Source organism: Temnothorax longispinosus, unplaced genomic scaffold (assembly GCF_030848805.1).
Source record: "Temnothorax longispinosus isolate EJ_2023e unplaced genomic scaffold, Tlon_JGU_v1 HiC_scaffold_30, whole genome shotgun sequence".
NCBI lineage: Eukaryota > Metazoa > Arthropoda > Insecta > Hymenoptera > Formicidae > Temnothorax > Temnothorax longispinosus.
In genome coordinates, this window is record NW_027270121.1 from 1 (window position 1) to 19,370 (window position 19,370).

The window sequence follows — 19,370 nt, forward strand, 5'->3', positions numbered from 1 at the left end:
GAATTAATTTAAGGATATTTTATGTAAAAAATAGCCGAGAAGGCTAATAAGCTCAATCAATCAATCAATCTCTCTCTCTCTCTCTCTCTCTCTCCCCCTCCCTCCCTCCCTCCCACCCTTCCTCCCTCCCTCCCACCTTTCCTCCCTTCTTAGCCTTCTGCCTCCTGTCATGGTAAACCAGGTACCTATCCCTTTTGTCAGTGAGGTGAGAAACTTGGGAGTTGTTTTTACGCCTACTCTGTCCTAGAAGAAGCACATTTCGCATGTAGCGCAGAAGGTGCACTGTGCGTTGTACAGATTGAAATTTAACAGGAACTCTTTCTCTACCAAATTACAAATCAAATTAGTGACGACGTTGATTATACCGCATGTTGACTATTGCTGCCTTGTCTACGATGGTTTAAGCAGTGAGCTAAATACGAAGTTGCAGAGACTTATAAACTGCTGTGTACGGTATATTTTTTATCTTAAACGCAACGAACATATTACGCCTTACAGACGTCGACTGGGATGGCTCCTAGTCGAGAATAGGAGATTGTATTTTCTTGGCTGCCAGGTCTATCGTATCTTGTTCCTAAATTCTCCAATCTACCTGAGTGAGCTTTTTACTTCGCCTGACCCGTCGCATAGAAGATCTGATCGCCTTCTTGGTTCGTCGCAGACCTTTCACATACCGCCTTGCAGAACTACAACATATTGGAACTCTTTTCGTCTTTCTGCAATACGTTTTTGGCATTCTCTTCCCGACAGCATAACATCCGCACCCTCTCTTCCAACCTTCAAAAATTTACTCCGCTTGTATTTGTTAGCATCTGAATCTGGGTAATGCTTTATCTTGTTGGTTACCGGTGCGAACTTAGTTGTGCAATAGTTATATAAATTAGTAGCTGCGTTAGGCATATATATGTTGTTAGTTAAAGTGATACTATGTATTATATTAGTTTAAGGTTATTATGTATCATTAAGGTGGAAGCACATAAAATTGCAGGAGCCATAAGTAGAAGGCAGAACCCTGGTAACCATCTCCGATAGAAAACGATAAAAAAATTTCTTATCGTTTTTAATACGGTTAGTGAATCGTTTATTTACAGTACTTTATCAGAAACTCACGTTACAAAATACTTGGGATCCTATCGTAAATGTCTTCTCAGCTGCACATCAGTTTCTATCGTTTTTAATATGGTTAGTGAATCGTTTATTTACGGTACTCTATCAGAAACTCACGTTACAAAATACTTGGAATCTTATCGTAAATGTCTTATCAGCTATATATCAGTTTCTATCGTTTTTAATATAATTAGTGAATCGTTTATTTACGGTATTCTATCAGAAACTCACGTTGCAAAATACTTAGGAGGTGTTTTTCAGGTGCTCCAAAATTAGTACAAAATACGGATAAATATTATAGCTTGTTAAAGTGTCATAGTAACTATTATAAGAATTTCATGAATAATAAAGAGGTACATGTATATGAAAGGTGCATATTTAGCGGAATTGTGCTCTACACTGCAGCGTACAGTAAAACTATTAAAACCAACGATTCTGTAGTACAATTAGACAATGATACAATTATCGAAATATTAAGTTTTATTATTGTAAATAAATGTTGCTTTGTCGTTTGTAAAGTTCTGAAAACCATGCCTGCAGTCTATAATCAATTAAGAATAAATCATATGTTACAAGTTACTAGCGAAGCACAAGATGAAAAAATAATTCCGATTCAGCTGATAAAACGTAAACTTGTGGTCGTCGAAATGAAATGTGACAAATTTCTTTGTACAATGCCGAACCAATTTGAAACATTATAACTATATATTAATATATCACTTTAATTATCAGTTAAAAAAACAAAATGTATCTGTTCATAATTCTTCATATTTGTACACTTATATAAAATATATTTCTAATAAATTAAGATTAATTACAGACTGGCGTTTAATTTATTATTAAAAATTCCGTGAAAGTTTATCTAACATATAGTTAAAATTATTTTTCATAATTTTCTATAAAAAAGTATCAAAATTGATTCAGCTTTCTGGCGTAAAAACAGCACGCGTAGAAATTAGTATATTCAACTTAATTTTTCATAAAAATCCATAGTTTTCTGTGAAAAAGTTGTAGTTATTCATAGTTTTTCATATATCTGAATTATTAGATGTATGAAAATCGAAAAATTTCTATGAATACCCAGACAGCACGCATGTCCAAAAGCGGGACATAAGACGTCTAAAAAGCATCTAAAAGACGTGTTATGTCCCGATTTTGGACTTGGTGCTGTCTGGGTATTCACAAAATATGATTTTCATAGAAATTTTTTCCGTCTGCTGCTTCTAAACAATTCGGTTAATATCGTTGATATACGATAGATAACGATTAGCTGCCGTACAGAAGATGATTGTCAGTCGGAAAATCCTGATAAGAAACGATAGATGTGTCGGTTCGGTTAAGTCATATAAATATCGACGAGATGTCTACCGTATTAACCTTATAAAAACATATGCAAAGTAGAAGGTTTTCAAACGATTCAATTTATATCATTAATATACGATAGAAAACGAACCGATTTGCTGCCGTACAGAAGATGATAAGTTGTATGTCGGAAAATCCTGATAAGAAACGATAGATGTATCGGTTCGGTTAAATCGTATAAATATCGACAAGATGTCTATCGTTTTAACTTTATACAAACATATACAAAGTAGAAGGTTTTCAAACGATTCAATTTATATCATTAATATACGATAGAAAACGAACCGATTTGCTGCCATAAAGAAGATGATAAGTTGTATGTCAGAAAATCCTGATAAGAAACGATAAATGTATCGGTTCGGTTAAGTCATATAAATATCGATAAAATGTCTATCATTTTATTCTTATATATCCGTATTAATGCATACGGTAAAATTATTACCATAAATAACGATACATATTATATCGTATACGATTGATTCAGACGGGCAATAATTGTACATATAGAAAACGATTCATAACTATAAAATTTGTATAGTTATTTTCTTATTCGGACCTAAAACGATAGAAACCGATTTAATTCGATTAATGTTTTATCTGTCTTCTAAATATGCAACGATAGAACCGATAAGATACGATTAAAAACGATACAGATATAGCCGTTTTTAATCGTTTTCTATCGGATATGGTTACCAGGGAAGCCATATGCGCATGCGCTATGGTATCTGTAGAGCTCTATAAATACCATAGCGTATGCGCATATGGCTTCTGCGTTTTGCTCATGGCTCCTGCAATTTTATGTGCTTCCACCTTTATGCTTCATTAGGGATTTACTACCGGCGCGAACTTATTAGTGCAATACTTATGATCTAGTAGCTGCGTTATATTAGTTTAAGGTTATGTATCATATTATGTATCATTATGTATTCTCTCTGTGCATCATTAGTTCTACATCAAGCCTAAGCACATGCGGTTACCTTAGCTCAAATTATATTAGGTGCCTTCAAATTTACTTAAGTTACTTCTTGCTTATGCTTTTTCTTTTTCTTTTATTGTACTTTAGTTTTAAGTACATCGGATGCATCACAATGGTCCATTGTAGTGCATCCATGATTTCTTACGTTTATCTATGTATCTGTGATTTTGATCTTTGCCCTTAAGGTGATCCTAAAGCCGTGATCCTAGCCGGTTTTTTTCAGTTTTTTTCTTAGCACTAATCTTTTAATTGGCTTTATAGAAATGCAAAATTCTTGTCTAGAATTAAAGTACGCATCAAAATCTAGGTCATGGTGGTCGAATTTATATATGGTGGTCGTCACGTATAACAAAAAATATTAATTTTTTTTGTTTTCGATATAAATTCGACCACCATAACCTAGATTCTCTCTCTCTCTCTCTCTCTCTCTCTCCCTCTCCCCCTCTCTCTCCCTCTCTCCCCCTCTCCCCCTCTCTCCCTCTCTCTCCCTCTCCCCCTCTCCCCTCTCTCTCCCTCACCCCCTCTTTCTCCCTCTCCCCCTCCTCCCTTTCTCTCCCTTTTCTCTCCCTTTCTCTCTCTCTCTCTCTCTCTCTCTCTCTCTCTCTCTCTCTCCCTCTCTCTCCCTCTCCCCTTCTCTCTCCCTCTCTCCCTCTCTTCCTCTCTCTCCCTTTCTCTCCCTTTCTCGCTTTCTCCCTCTCTCTCTCTCTCTCTCTCTCTTTCTCTCTCTCTCTCTCTCTCTCTCTCTCTCTCTCCCCTCTCTTTTTCTGTCTCCTGCTTTACTTCTTGTTCGTCATCTTTAACTTTATCATCACATCTAATCGCGGAGAAAAATCATTACGAAGAAACATGTTATCACCAACTTAGGGCTAGTCCTACAAACGTCGGTTAACTCTTAACCTTAGGTTAACTCACTCTTCGTCTCTTTCTAAGGGGGACGTTAGAAAGAAACAAAGGATAAGTTAACCTGAGGTTAAGAGTTAACCGACGTTTGTGGAACTGGCCCTTAATCGTCGACGAGTTACACACAATATAAGTTTAATTATTATTTTAAGACTTACTTGCCTCTCTTTCTATTTTTCTCTTTTTTTCTCTTTCTTTCGCTGTCTTTTTCTTTTCCTCTTGTTCATTATCTTTAATTATATATGTAATATCTAATCGCAAAGAATAACAAAATCACGAACAAACGCGCTATCATCATCTTCATCGTAGACAAGTTGCACACAATATAAGTTTAATTATATTATTTTAAGGCTTATCTCTCTCTCATTCTCTCTCTCTCCTTCTCTCTTTCTCTCTTTCTCTCTGTTTCCTTTTTTTTCTTTTTCTTTGTTTCTCTTGACTCTTCTTTTTTTCCTTTCGTTTGTCATCTTTATCTTTGTCATATCTAATCACGGAGAACAAAAAAAAATTACGAACCCACACGCTATCACCTGTGTCATCGTCGACGAGTTACGCACAATATATGTTTAATTATTATTTTAAGGCTTACTCGTCTCTTCCTTTTCCCTCTCTTTCTTTTTCTCTCCCCCCTCTTTCTCTTTTTCTCTCTTTATCTCTCTCTTTCTGTCTCCTTCTTTTCCTCTTGTTCATCATCTTTAACTTTGTAATATATCTAATCAGAAAGAGTAAAAAATTACGAACAAACACGTTATCATCATCTTAATTGTAAACGAGTTATGCATAATATAAGTTTAATTATTATTTTAAGGCTTATCTCTCTCTTTTTATTTCTCACTTTTTCTCTCTGTCTTCTCTTTCTTTCTCTCTGCCTTTTTCGACTCTAATTTTCAATCCAAACACATGATAATCAGAGGGAGCAAGGTCAAGGCTATATGAGGGATGGTTTAAGATCTGAAATCCTAGGCACCCTGGGCACCTAGGCATCCACCGTCCACACAACTTGTGATACTTGAGAATCTCCGTGACAATAGTACGAGATACGTTCTCTAAGAATGTATTTACCCTGCGCGCGGGAGTTTGAAATGCCTGGGGTATTTGTTTCGTGAAATATGAAATCTCAATTTGCTCTGTTACTTTTTAAAACATCCTTATTCATTTTTCTCGTCTTTTTTCTCTTCCATAAAATATGTACTGTGAAATATGAGAGAGAGAATAATTATACTATAATTAATATAATCTAATATACTAATTAGTTTTTATATATCCTTTAACTTCAACGTGCTAATATGTAATTTATAATAATATCGAAAAAGGATAGCATATTGACTTTGCAATAATTTAAAATTAATAGTATCTATTTTTAATTCTTCTTTTTTAATATTTACAACTGTACATAAAATTATAATCAATTATAAGTATTACCATATACATTTTATAAAACTATTGTAAAGTTCATAAATTTAATTATCTATGCATCTAACTTTAATATATTTATATTTCAAGATATTAAAAATTATCTTTTATTAATTTCTACCGCTACTGCAAGTTTTACCTTTTACACTTAATCATCCATTATATCTTGTTCTTTTCGAAGACAATCAATACTGTAATGCAGATGAATAATATAATATCCATGATATGGTACATTAAAGTAATTAGCAATACATATATATACATATCGTAAAAAACCATATACTAATTTGTCTATAAATACAATAACAAACAAACTTATTTACTTTATTGTAACGATGCGCCTCTTAAGTCAAGGCATCGTTCCCGGCCACCACCCGCCGAAGGCCGCCCGACCGATCCTCCGTCGGGCGAAGACAGGGCGCGGTGCGCCCACAATTCTTTAATCTTTTGAAACGCACCGTGTGCGCGGGAAATCCGCCGCACCGGTGCCTTCCCGCACGACGCCGACGAACGCCGAAGCGAGCCGATCCCCGCCGAAGCGAGCACGCGGGATCGCGCCGCTCCCACCACCGCGCCATCGCCTGACGATCGGCCTCCCTCCCGCCAAGCTCGCCGCGCCGAGCGGTATAAAAAGCCGGCGCGCTCGACGAAGAGACACTTCGTCTCTACCACGGCTCTCCGCTACTCCTGACGAAGCCTACCTTCCGAATCCTAGGGCGACACGCAAAACGAGGTCCAGAGTTCTGGTCCTCTACTGAGGGTTCTCAGAGTGTCTCCGAGCTCCCTCACACTTACCCCGACGGCCACGGCACCGCGGGGTCGAGCGTGCTCGGCCTCGTAGCGAGGGTTCTCGCGACCGTAACCCCGGGATTCCGCCATCCTCCGGTGTACATATCGCGCTCCCGCCCACGTTATCAGCCTTCTCGATATACCGCACCGGGTGCACCCGCATCACGGTGCCGCGCCGCGACCGTAGAGTACTGTACTTCCGTTCGTATATCATATACCGCGTTTCAGTAGTGCACCGGCACTGTCGATAATTCGTATATGATATCTGTAATCGCGTTCCGTTCGTATATCATATACCGCGTTTCAGTATTTCCCGCATGCCGCCCCGTGCACCGGCACTGCCGATCAATATTCGTAAATGATATCTGTAACCGCGTTCCGTTCGTATGTAATATACCGCGCTTATGTTCTCGTAATCTACCGCGACGGACTCCGTTCGTATGTAATATACCGCGCTTTGTTATTTTCTTATACTGCGACGAACTCCGTTCGTATGTAATATACTGTGCTTCGTTATTTTCTTGTAATATACTTTTGTATACCGCATCTCGAGTGGAATAAAGTAAAAGAATACGTGTGTATCGCAAACTGACTACTGTCTCTGGGCCTTTCATCGAACTCCCGATCCAGTAAACTAGGCCGTGTTCGATATAAAGTCAGGCCGTTACATTATTAAATAATATTCTTAACTTCTTCAATAAAAATTTGGCACAAGAAAGGCTCACACAGAACGTAAGCAGTATAACTTAAGCAGTAAGCGAATCAGTCAATTCTTTCATCTTTTGCCCATGTTTATTCACTCTCCTATTCTCTTCCTCTTTCCTTCTTTCTTAAACTTTCTGTTTTCCTTCCTTCTTTTGTTATTTCACTCTTTTCTTTTTTTTTTATCCAAATACTTTAAATCTCATATTATGTCGTAGATCCATCTATGTATAAGATATAACCTTATACAGTATCGTAAAACATTTATATATGTTGTACACAAAACATGTCAAAAAGTATCATTTAAAACAACCTGGCTTTGAAGCGCGGATCTAGCTCGCGGCTGGTCTGGGTTCGAACGAGGCGCGGAGGAGCAGAAGCGGGACGGGGTCGGCAGAATAAAGCGTATTATCTCGGTTTAATGCAAGTAACAAGTAACAAGACTTTATTCGGTAACAAAAGTGCTCGCGGTATTTACAACGGATTTATGTACAGAGTTACGATGGTTCGCAATATTTGCAGCGAGTACATCGGAGTGTGGTAACACGTGTTCGCGAGATACAATGCGTGGTGTGTCGCGGCCGACGCGCGGTAACGCGCGGTATGTACGGGGCGGAGCCGGTACTTTCGGTGGTCTTGCGGGCCGAATCGCGTTACAAAGGGTATCGGCGCGGGCGGCGCCGGTTTTTTTCCCGGGCGGTACGGATCGGAGCGCGGGAAAATGGCGCGAGGCGGGGATCGCGAAGCGTGGGCGAGATCGCGGTAATTTGGCGCGGCAGACAGCGGGATCGAGCTTAGCGCGAGGTCGACCGCCGAGAAGCGCTCGGTGGTAGCTACGAGCGGCTAGCTCGAGGAAGGGCGGCGCGAGTACGGCCACCGAGCAGCGTTCGGTGGAGGCCGACTGCAAGCGTCGAGAGTGGATAAAGCTAATCGTCAACCGAGACGCACTCGGCGAAGACAGAGAAGGCCGGAGGCGCTCTACCCTCGTTTCAGACTGGCTTTGGATGGAGATAGCTGGTCGTTTGCCGAGACGCACTCGGCGAAGACAGAGGGCCGGAGGCGCTCTATCTTCGTGTCGGACTGGCTTTGGCTGGAGGTAGCTGGTCGTTTGCCGAGACGCACTCGGCGAAGACAGAGAAGGCCGGAGGCGCTCTTCCTTCGTATCTGACTGGCTCGGGATAGCGGATGCGAGATTTCAGGATCGGTGTGGTCGGTACGACGGATGATCGGGAATCGCGCATTGTGCCAGCGACGCCGGGCTTATATACGCGCCGCGGCGGCGTCGCGGCGTGGTGGGGGTAGCGACGGCGATCGCGAGCGCCGGGCCGGTGCGGCGGGACGATCGGGGATCGCGGCGCCCCGACGCCGCGATCGCGTTCGGCGGTCTTCGGCCGCCTTCGGCACCGCTCGGCGCGGTGAGGCGGCTGCCGCGCTAAGTCCGCTCGCGGACTTCCTAACATTGCATGTAAGAACGATTAAAAATACGCTGGGCACACCGTGCCCGTTCTTCACCCCCGCGGGTGGTCGGCTGGATGGTCTCGGCGTGGTGTTTCTGTCGGAACGATGCATATTTGGGGGTGCATCTCGTTACACATTCTTAAAAAATTAAGAATAATAAAAATTATAAAAAAAGTAAAAACGTTTTATAAAACTTATCTGGAAAATAATCTTGAATACATTCAAAAGGAAAAGAGAAATCTTTGTTGACGTAGCAGTAAATGCTAAAATATATAAATGTTTAAATGCTTGAATACAATGCATGAAAAATGTAACGTTGTATAACAACATGACTTTTAAATGACTTTATACAAACAAATCTTTTTATTTAAATTGATTTTATGTCTCGCAAAGATATAAATACATTTTTAATAATTAATTTAAAGTCTCGAAAAATAAATTTAATAATTAATTGAAAGTTTCAAAAAATGGAAGAGAGAAACTATACATATAACTTATTATATACGAAATTCTTAATATGCCTATTATCTCTTTGATTACAAAGGTAAATTCTCAACTTCTCTCTCTCTCTCTCTCTCTCTCTCTCTCCTCTCCCCCTCTCTCCCCCTCTTTTCTCCTCTCTCTGTCTGTCTTCTACTTTTTCCCTCTCTTGTTCGTCATCTTTAACTTTGTCAAACACATCTAATCACGGAGAAAAAAAATTATGAAGAAACACACTATCACAATATTAATCGTCGACGAGTTACGCACAATATATAAGTTTAATTATTATTTGAAGGCTTACCTCCTTCTCTCTTTCTCTTTCTCTGTCTACTTCTTCTCTTCTTGTTCATTATTTTTAACTTTGTATAATAATATCTAATCACAAAGAATAATAAAATTATGAACAAACCACGTTATCATCTTCATCGTAAATGAGTTACGCACAATATAAGTTTAATTATTAGTTTAAGGCTTACCTCTCACTTTTTCTCCCAGTCTCCTTCTCTTTCTTTCTCTTTTTTGACACTTTTCAATTTGCACACACTGTCTGCACTGAGCGCACACGCGTATATATGCTGTCTCTTTTCAATATTCTCAAACGTCATCAGGTTTCAAGATTGCCGGCCATGCATATATTTCTCTCTCTTTATACGTATCTTTATATAACCTTATATAGTAGTAATTTTACTACTGTTGTGTGCCCAAAACATTTGTACACAAAACATATTGTTAGCAACATTTATGAAAACTATTAACAACTGAAATAGGAAGATAACACAAAGTATCTTATGTAAAATAATAAAATACTAAAAATTATAATAAAAACATTATATAGAATTCATGTAAAACTTATCTGAAATTTTTCGATGACAACCGTTCACAGATGCGCGCTGCGCGCGCGTTATTTAGCTTTTTAAATTTTATACTTTTTATTATAATTTAACTTTAAATACTATTATTTGATTTTTACTACGTTACACTATTATACTCACACGACAATACGCTAACATTCAAACTGTCAAAACACACTCCGCAATGACAGTCCCTCACGGGATGAAGCAAGCTACGGCGCGGCAATCAATCAAGATAACCAATCAGCATCGCGGTAAAAAGGCAACAATAAATTCGACTATCGACTTAACACGCCTTTTTTAAGAGTGGACCCAGAAAACAATTGTACAGAACAACAACGCAGACACGTAGAAACATTTTTAAAAGAATATTTTGGAAAGAAAACTTCAAGCTTTCACATTAGGAAGTTGAAAATTTTTGCAGATTTTTTTTTGCACGTGACAGGCTTACAAAGTGAGAGAAAAATTTTCTATTTTGTCCAGCTCATAGTTTTCTATTTGCAAAAGTTACCAAACTTGCAGAAACTAAAAAATAATAGTAACCTTTCGAAAGTAGAGGTTTTAAGCTTGAAATTAAATTTTATTCATTTTTAACCCTTAAATGCCCCGTGGGGTCCAGCGGACCCCAGACCCTTTAGAATAAAATTTTTTCAAATGTTCTTGCCAAAAATGGAGCTCATGCTCCCATTGATGATAGTTGAGTGATTGACCTACCCGTTTGTACACTTAGCAGTACTCAGTTTACTTAATTTTTTATACTATGTTGAAATTGAAATTTTAACAATATAAGCATTTTATTCTCTTTTCTAAGCCTTAAACAACTTTGAAAAAAATTGTCATAACTAAAGATAAAAAATCAATGAGTAAGGAGATATTTTTCATGCTAAGGTCTTTTATACCCCTCATGTCATTTACAAGATTCTTGAGAGGTGTGGCATTTAAGGGTTAACAAAGTTACAGCTGTTGAATTTTGCCTATTTTTAAAGATAAATTTAGTGTTCCTTCAATTTTTGTGAGAAATGTATAATTTACTTTTACTTAAATATTATTAATTTTTATGTATTTGTTGTTATTGCTAATTTTGTGAATAATTAAAAAATAAAAAATAAAAATGTTTTGCAGATCCTTGCTTAACACTACAAAATAGGCGATATCAGTACAAAATTATTTTTTTCAAAAAAGGTAAAAAAAAGTGCCAAGTACACGCAATGTATTTTGTAAATTTAAAAATCTAACCTAAGTGGTAGCTTTATATCTTTTTCACAAAATTATATTATCTAACTTAACTCAAGTAACATGTATTTCAAAAAAAAGATCTTTAATTTCTTCTTCACAAAATTATATTACCTAACTTAATTCAAGTGACATGTATCTAACCTAAGTGGTAGCTTTATATCTTTTTCACAAAATTATATTATCTAACTTAACTCAAGTGACATGTGTTTTAAAAGAAAGATGTAAAATCTTGATTTTCTTCTTCACAAAATTATATTACCTAACTTAACTCAAGTGACATGTATTTCAAAAAAAGATGTGAAATCTTTAAATTAAATTGCACCAATTGTAAAGAGAATATGTATATTGCTTTGAAAGATAATTGTTATGCAACTACTTTAAAGAAATAAAACCCAAGTGGTATCTTCGTATTTCTATTCAAGGGTCTTCCTATTCTAAACCCAAGTGATAATAGCTTCTTAATTCTCTTTAACAAATTTGTAATATTACAAAGAATCATTTTAATTACAAAGAATTAAAGAAGTAACAGTACAAAATAAAAATATTTAATTAAAAAGAATAAATTTTTTTTATAAGAAAACGGCGCTGCTTTTTTACTCCTGTCGCATTCTTCCCTAAATTATATTTATTGTTTTTTTATTCAATCAAAAATCTTAGTACTAATGTTTAAATTTTAATGTTTAAATTTCAAAGTCTAGCAGCGCCAAGTTTTTTTAAAAGAAAAATTTATTTATTTTGTTTTAATTAAATATTTTTATTTTGTAGTGTTACTTCTTTAATTTTTTGTAATTAAAATAATTTTTTGTAATATTAAAAATTTGTTAAAGAGAATTAAGAAGCTATATTATCACTTGGGTTAGAATAGGAAGACCCTTGAATAGAAATACGAAGATACCACTTGGGTTTTATTTCTTTAAAGTAGTTGTATAACAATTATCTTTTAAAGCAATATACATATTTTCTTTACAATTGGCGCAATTTAATTTAAAGATTTCATATCTTTTTTTGAAATACATGTCACTTGAGTTAAGTTAGGTAATATAATTTTGTGAAGAAGAAAATAAAGATTTTACATCTTTCTTTTAAAATACATGTCACTTGAGTTAAGTTAAATAATATAATTTTGTGAAATTTAATCCTTTTCAAAAATCCTCTTACTGTGCAAATCGAGGAACAAAGTCTAAATCTTCAAGCAGAACTTTGTGATTTGCAATGTGATGTGTCTCTAAAAACGCAAACAGAAAAAGGAGTCAATTTTTTTTTTAATTTTAAATGAATTGCATTATCCATCTCTCAGGAATTTTTGTCTTCGAATTTTTTCCATGTTTGGCTCCACATATTTGTGTAAACGTTCTTTTTCAAAATTGAAATTAATAAAAAATAATAAACGTTCTTCTTTGAGTGATGCATCATTATCCTTACTAATGTTAACTAATTCTTCCAAAATTTCTGTGGATATATCATCTTTAGTTAAATTGTGCAAACGACCTAGAAATTAAATATTTATTTTTTAATTAAGTAGAAAATGTTTTCATGTAAATTAGTTTTTATTTTCTTTGCGCGATTTCTTATTCCTTTTTATAAAACACTTCGCAATAGAGAATTTTATTTTCTTTCTTGCCGAGCCATATATTTTTATCTTTATTATTATTTTCTTTTTTTTTAGTAAAATAGGCCTACTGGGGAAACCACTTAAAAAAAAACGTATCAGCAATAGTACCTCATGGATGATATGGAAATCTATTATTGAAATTATTATACATTGTTATAACTATATTATTATAAAATTACGTCAATTTATAATAATATTATTATAGAACATGTATATAACAGTATACTTAATAGAAAATTTTAAATTAAAATTTAATTAGCGAAAAGTACGATCCCAGTATATTTTTTCCACCGGTACGCTTCTAAGCGGACAGCGTGACAAACCATAGAGATATAAGAATAAAGTGCGCGAGTCATATGCTAGCACGTAAGAGGCTGCGATATAGGAATAGAAAAAGAACGCTGCATGTAGGCCCTTTCTGTCTTTGTCTACGCGCGCATGCAAAACAAAAATAGAAGGGGCCCACGCGCAGCTTTCTCTTTTTATTCTGCGCAGCTTTCTCTTTCTATTCCTATATCGCTTTTTCAGCTCGCTCGCGCACTCTATTCTTATATCTCTATGTGACAAACGCGAGCGGCGGCTCGGCCGTCGAAGGTCGAGCGGTAGTGGGGAGACAGTAGGCGTCGCTTCTCGCTTCTGAAATCGGCCCGAAATGTGCAGATCTTTGCGAGCACTGACTGTTATATCGTCCATAGAGAAAGCTTCATTATATTAAAGCTTTACTATATAAAAGCAAATACACAGAAAATATTTTATATGAACATAAGTCCCGAAATTTATAGAAAATTAAGTTTTTCATTATCGCCATTCTAATCTTCAGATCTTTTTTTTTAACATAAAAAGTGCCAAATGATATATTAGATATATAACAATATTCAATTTTAACAGAATTCATTTATGTTGTTAGAATTTCATTATTTTCAAAGAAGATAAAAGGGGCTAACAAACTAAGTCAAGTGTATGTGTTAAGAATATATTACAAATTTAAATAAATAATGTAACAAACGTTTCGCCCTGCAATAAGATTATCTTCAGTGCACTATTACAAAAACCGTCTCTTACAAACTAAATCGATGACATCTATTATAGTCAGATTATAAAATTCGCAAATCTTGTATATTGTTTATGTGGAATTAATACCAAAGTGTCTGGTTTTGTTATTAAATTAATAAGAAAGTGATACAGAGTTTCTTACAGGATTGTATCTTGCAATCCTCAACTCTTCACCTTTCTCTTAATACGTATCTTCATTCTACTCCTCCCTTCCAAAAATGTTTCCCTACTTCCTCTCTTTCCCTCACTCTTCCTGATTAACTTTTGTCACGCTATTTTCCACGCGCGGAGGTACGAAGCGGATCAAAAGAGAGAGAAATGATGATGGTCTCTCTGAAGAAATTCTTTGCACCGGAAAACAACACGCTGATCAAATAGTTGGGCGCCAGACACGTACGATACCACGTCACCGAAATTCGCGAAAATCACCAAACGCTAAACGACAACATCACATCCGTGCTAGGGCTAATTAACTAACAGTATGCCTCCGTTACCTCCTACACTTACTTTATAGGGATAGATCGACACATATATCTCTTACCAACTCTCTTTAAGATTGATTTAACTTTTGATCAGGTAAAAGAGATAATTTTTCTTTACGGCTCTATTGCTTCCTTTTTCATTTTACAATATGACAAGCAGTTTTTTAACTTTAATATTTTCAATCTTTTTGTTTCTAACAAAATCGCGTCCTTTACAGCCTACACCTTTTTATCACTATCAAACCCGATCCATCACTCTTAAGGGGATCCTATAGTGGCAGTAGTTACCGACATTTCTTATTTTAAAGAAATCTTTGAATTGGCTTTACAGAATTGCAAAATTCTTGTACAGAATTAAAATACGCACAAAAATCTAGTGCAGAACACACGATTTCATATCAGAAACGAAAAAAAAATTAAAAATTTGGGCACATACAGCTGTCATCTGATGACAATATTTGCTGAAACAAAAATACTGCAAATAGTGCAGTTTATATATACAAAATGATACCCAATTGCACTAGGGACAACATGTAGAAACAATATCGTGCAAATAGAACAAAGATTCAAAGCCTAGAAAAAAAGATTTTCACTAAGGCAGCTTTATTAATGCAAAGGCACATGCAGGTTGACAGAATGAGCAGTATTGCGTGTAGCGAGAGATGGCGCAGCAATTCGACAAGGACAGATGCATTTCGTTAGACAAGGGCAGATATAGGCCGGTAATATAGAAAATGATAGAAAACAAATTAGAACGGAATTCAAAATGTTCGACATTATCGACATCGAGGAAGTTTGGCCTTCACTATAGGATCCCCTTAATGGCACATCAAGAGACTTTACAAAAAAGTTTAATCCAAACACTTTGGTACTAGAGAAGCTCTCTGAATTTTAATTCACCGTACTTATACTTTAACGTTTATTATTATCTTTGTTGACCACGTACTATGTTTTTTATATTTAACATAATAATATGTAATATACAAGTCATTATCTTTGCAAACGTCATCGTGACAAGACTCAGGCCTACCGCTCAGCTTTAATTATAGTTAAATTATATTTAAAAGTGCAAGAAATTTTTTTAGCATTGTGATATCTCTGTAAGTTTTACTTCTTCTACGAATGTATTTCAATTGTTGTTTGCGTTATGCTACTGAGTATCGATACATGGTATCTGTTTGCTCAGACTGTTTTATATAGGTATCTTCTGTAATTTTGTATGGGGACGGCGCGTGCCACTCTTAGCCGATAAGGGCGCTAGCAAAATTGGAAACACACCGAGCTGTCACCGAGTACCGAGCATATCGTTAACAAGAAAATCTGTGTATATAAACGTGAATATTTCGGAATTTTTTAACATGCCGGGAATGTGTGTGGCATATGGGTGTAAAAATAAGGGAGGGCATTGGTTCCCGAGGGACAAGAATGACAAGATAATGAAAAGTAAACGGTGGATCATCACTGCTATAAAACGCGAGGATTTATGTCCGAATACAAATTTGCGACTAAATATATGTTTCATTATATGTCTATTAATTTTATTGTAAACTCACTACATTCAAAGCCGGTGGTAATATAATCCTCAGGTCTAAAGTGGTTTGTGCACAGCGAATTTGTATTCGGACATAAATCGCGTTTTATAGCAGTGATCCACTGTTTTTTCATCATCTTGTCCCTCGTCCCTTATTTTTACATCCATATGCCGCACACATTCCCCCGGCATATTAAAAAATTCTCCAAATCTCTCTATTCATTAAACGTAAACATTATGACAAGTCTCCATTTTTGGTGCTGCCCTCTACGCTAAACTTGTCATCTCGTCGTCCCCATTCTCTGTAAATAGATGACAAAAGAAACTACGATCTCTCTCGCTCTTCCTGGCTTTTCAATCAGAGAAGAAAGAAAACTCAAAGATACTAGAATGTACTTTGGAGCCTACATTCACCTAAAAGTTTCAAATGAGAGACTATATTTTTTAAATTACTGACGATATAACGAATAAACTGTGTAAAATCCCATCTGATGTAAGGTTGTTATTTATTATTTATATTTTTATGCGTTGAAGATGACCCAAAGAAAGAGTTGAAACATACGCGAGTCCTAATTGTTAAATGCAATAAATTATATTGCTTAGGAACTACTGCGCTTGGCTCTTATTGCCAAAGTTATTAAAGATATTGACTTTGGTACTAATTCCACATAAATGATATACAAGATTTGCGAATTCTATAATCTGACTAGATGTCATCATAGTTTGTAAGTGACGGTTTTTGTTATAGCTCACTGAAGATTACCTTATTGCAGGTGGAAACATTTGTCACATTATTTATTTAAATTTGTAATACATGTTTAGCACGTATACCTGGTTTGGTTTAATTCCTTTTATATCTCCTTTGTTTTTAATTTTTTAAACTTAAATCTATTATTATTTTTATTATTTTTTGTAAGTAGAATTAAAAGAGATAAAAGTAACAATAAAAATCCTGAGAATTCAAAGATATATTATATGTAATCTTTTTTTTAATTATATTTTTAGAAGACATCTAAAATACTTATTAAAAATGAAAATTAATCCGCCAACAATAATTAAGACCAGGAATCTTTATTAAATCGACGCAATTGGCGAGTAACAATAACGCTTAATCACGACGACGTTTCGACCCGGGGGTTTTGGGTCCTTCTAAAGTGTCTTGTAACAAAAAATTTGGTAACGCCGGAATTAGTTAGAATTCTAACAAAAATATAACGGAAACAATTAAATGTCCTACCTATAACTGGAACCATAGCTCTCGCATGGAACCATAGCTCTCGCGTGAACATCTTAGGCATTCTCTCCATGAGTTTGCCGACGCACGACGACAACGATATGGGGCGTACTTTCTCTCGGCCCGGCTTGTTGATGAAAATGACTTGATAGTTGAGCCACTCCTCCGGTATCGAGCCAGACGACCACACCACGTTGTAAAACTCCAAGAGGCACTTCTTCGCTGAATCAGGGAGAAGCCTAAGCACATTTTATATTCCACGCCGTCAAGACCGGGGGACGAGTCCCTCCTGATCATTCCAAGGGCTCTATTCAACTCCGCACGCGTAAATGGAGCATCCAGTTCCCCATCTGAGCCCCCAAGGGGTAAATCTGAAGGAGAGCTCCCTCCTCACCGATTTCGCTGAATTTAGACTCAATCGACGCGTTTTTGCACAAAACGAACGAATCTGGCAGAAAAAGCCCCGCTCTGCCTCGCGAAGCGAGATATTAACTGTTAAAGTTGACGACTATCAGGTTATGAGACCTGTCATACCGACGCAATGTAGCGACTGGTAGCGACCACGAACATGTCAACGCTCAATATCTGTAACATAAATAACGAAAATCACAACTTCTATAAAGCAGGACATATACACACGTGTGTGTGTGCCCTGCTTTAACAAAAATCATTAAACAGTTAAATACTTTTAAAGCGTCACTAATCTATACGCCGAAAGAATATATATCATTTCGAATTATGTTACACTTCTGACTTACCAACCAAACAGTTGTCACGTGATCTGCTGCATGCGCGTGCGGCCACTAAGCATGCGCATATGGCCGCAGGGCATGTCCGTAGTCGCTACATCGCATCGGTATGACAGGTCTCATAATCTGATAGTCGTCAACTTTAACCGTTAATATCTCGCTTCGCGGAGCAGAGCGGGGCTTTTTTCTGCCAGATTCGTTTGTTTTGTGCAAAAACGCGTCGATTAAGCCTAAATTCAGCGAAATCGGTGAGGAGGGAGCTCTCCTTCAGATTTACCCCCCAAGGTCCCCGTCCTCCACAGGTGCAGTTCCCACAAATGGGGGAGCCAGGTTATCTATGGAAGTCTTGATTACCTCCTCTCTATTTTTAGTTGGCCAAGGGTGCCACTCCAGATTCTTCCTGGCGTTTTTCTGAGTTTTTCATAATACGCATGGTATTCCACACGTATCCCAGGCTTGTGAATCGATTTATACCGGCGCAAAACTTGTCAAAACTTGCTCTCTTTTTTTATTTGAGTGTACGCTTGACGATAGCCGCGGATCTTTTATACTCGTTCCAATCATGGCTGCTTTTTGATCTTTTGTACGTGGTGAATGCAGCTTTTCTTTTCCGAATAGCCTCCTCGCATTCGACATTCCACCATTTGTGTGAAATCTTGCGTCCATTGGGGTCGTCCACGGGTAAGGGGTCGTCCCTTGGTTTACCTTTTCCTGTCGCAACGGCCATAGCCCTCCTCAAAACATCCACGAAACGTCCATAGTATCCATCAAGATCATCCTTGAAAAACTCAATTCGGTGGAGCAGAGAGGCATCAATCTCCCCCCCCCCCAGCGAGCAATACCGGGCCCAATCCGTCCTCTTAGTAGACAATCTGTTTGTTATCTTCCTGTAGATCTGTGGATTGACATCAGGGGGTGGACACTCTACTCCTATTTTTCTCGGATCGTTGTGCTGCCATCTGGGCTATGCAGCATACATCCAGAACTAAAATCGATGCGACATATATCGATTCTATCGCAATATATATATCGAGATATACATATATATATGTATAGCTGTAGCCACCAGTGCTCTATACTTTCTATTCAAAAATAAAGGACAAAAATAATTATTGAAGCAAGAAACAATGAGAATTTTACTTTGCAAACACATTTTTGACTTTATTTGATGAAAACTATAAAACTACATAACTTTTAATCGTGGCAAAATAATTAATATATTTCAAGTTAAAAAAAATTCTGTTTCTTGTTTTAATAGTTATATATCTGTAAGATATGATTATTTCCTAAAATAAAGGACTGCAAATATTTTTATATATAAACATGTAAATATATATTTACAGTATTTTATTAAAATAAAATTAGATTTGGTGTATACAAGTTTAGCAAAAGTATATAATAATTATAAATGTACGATGTAAAGCCGTATGCG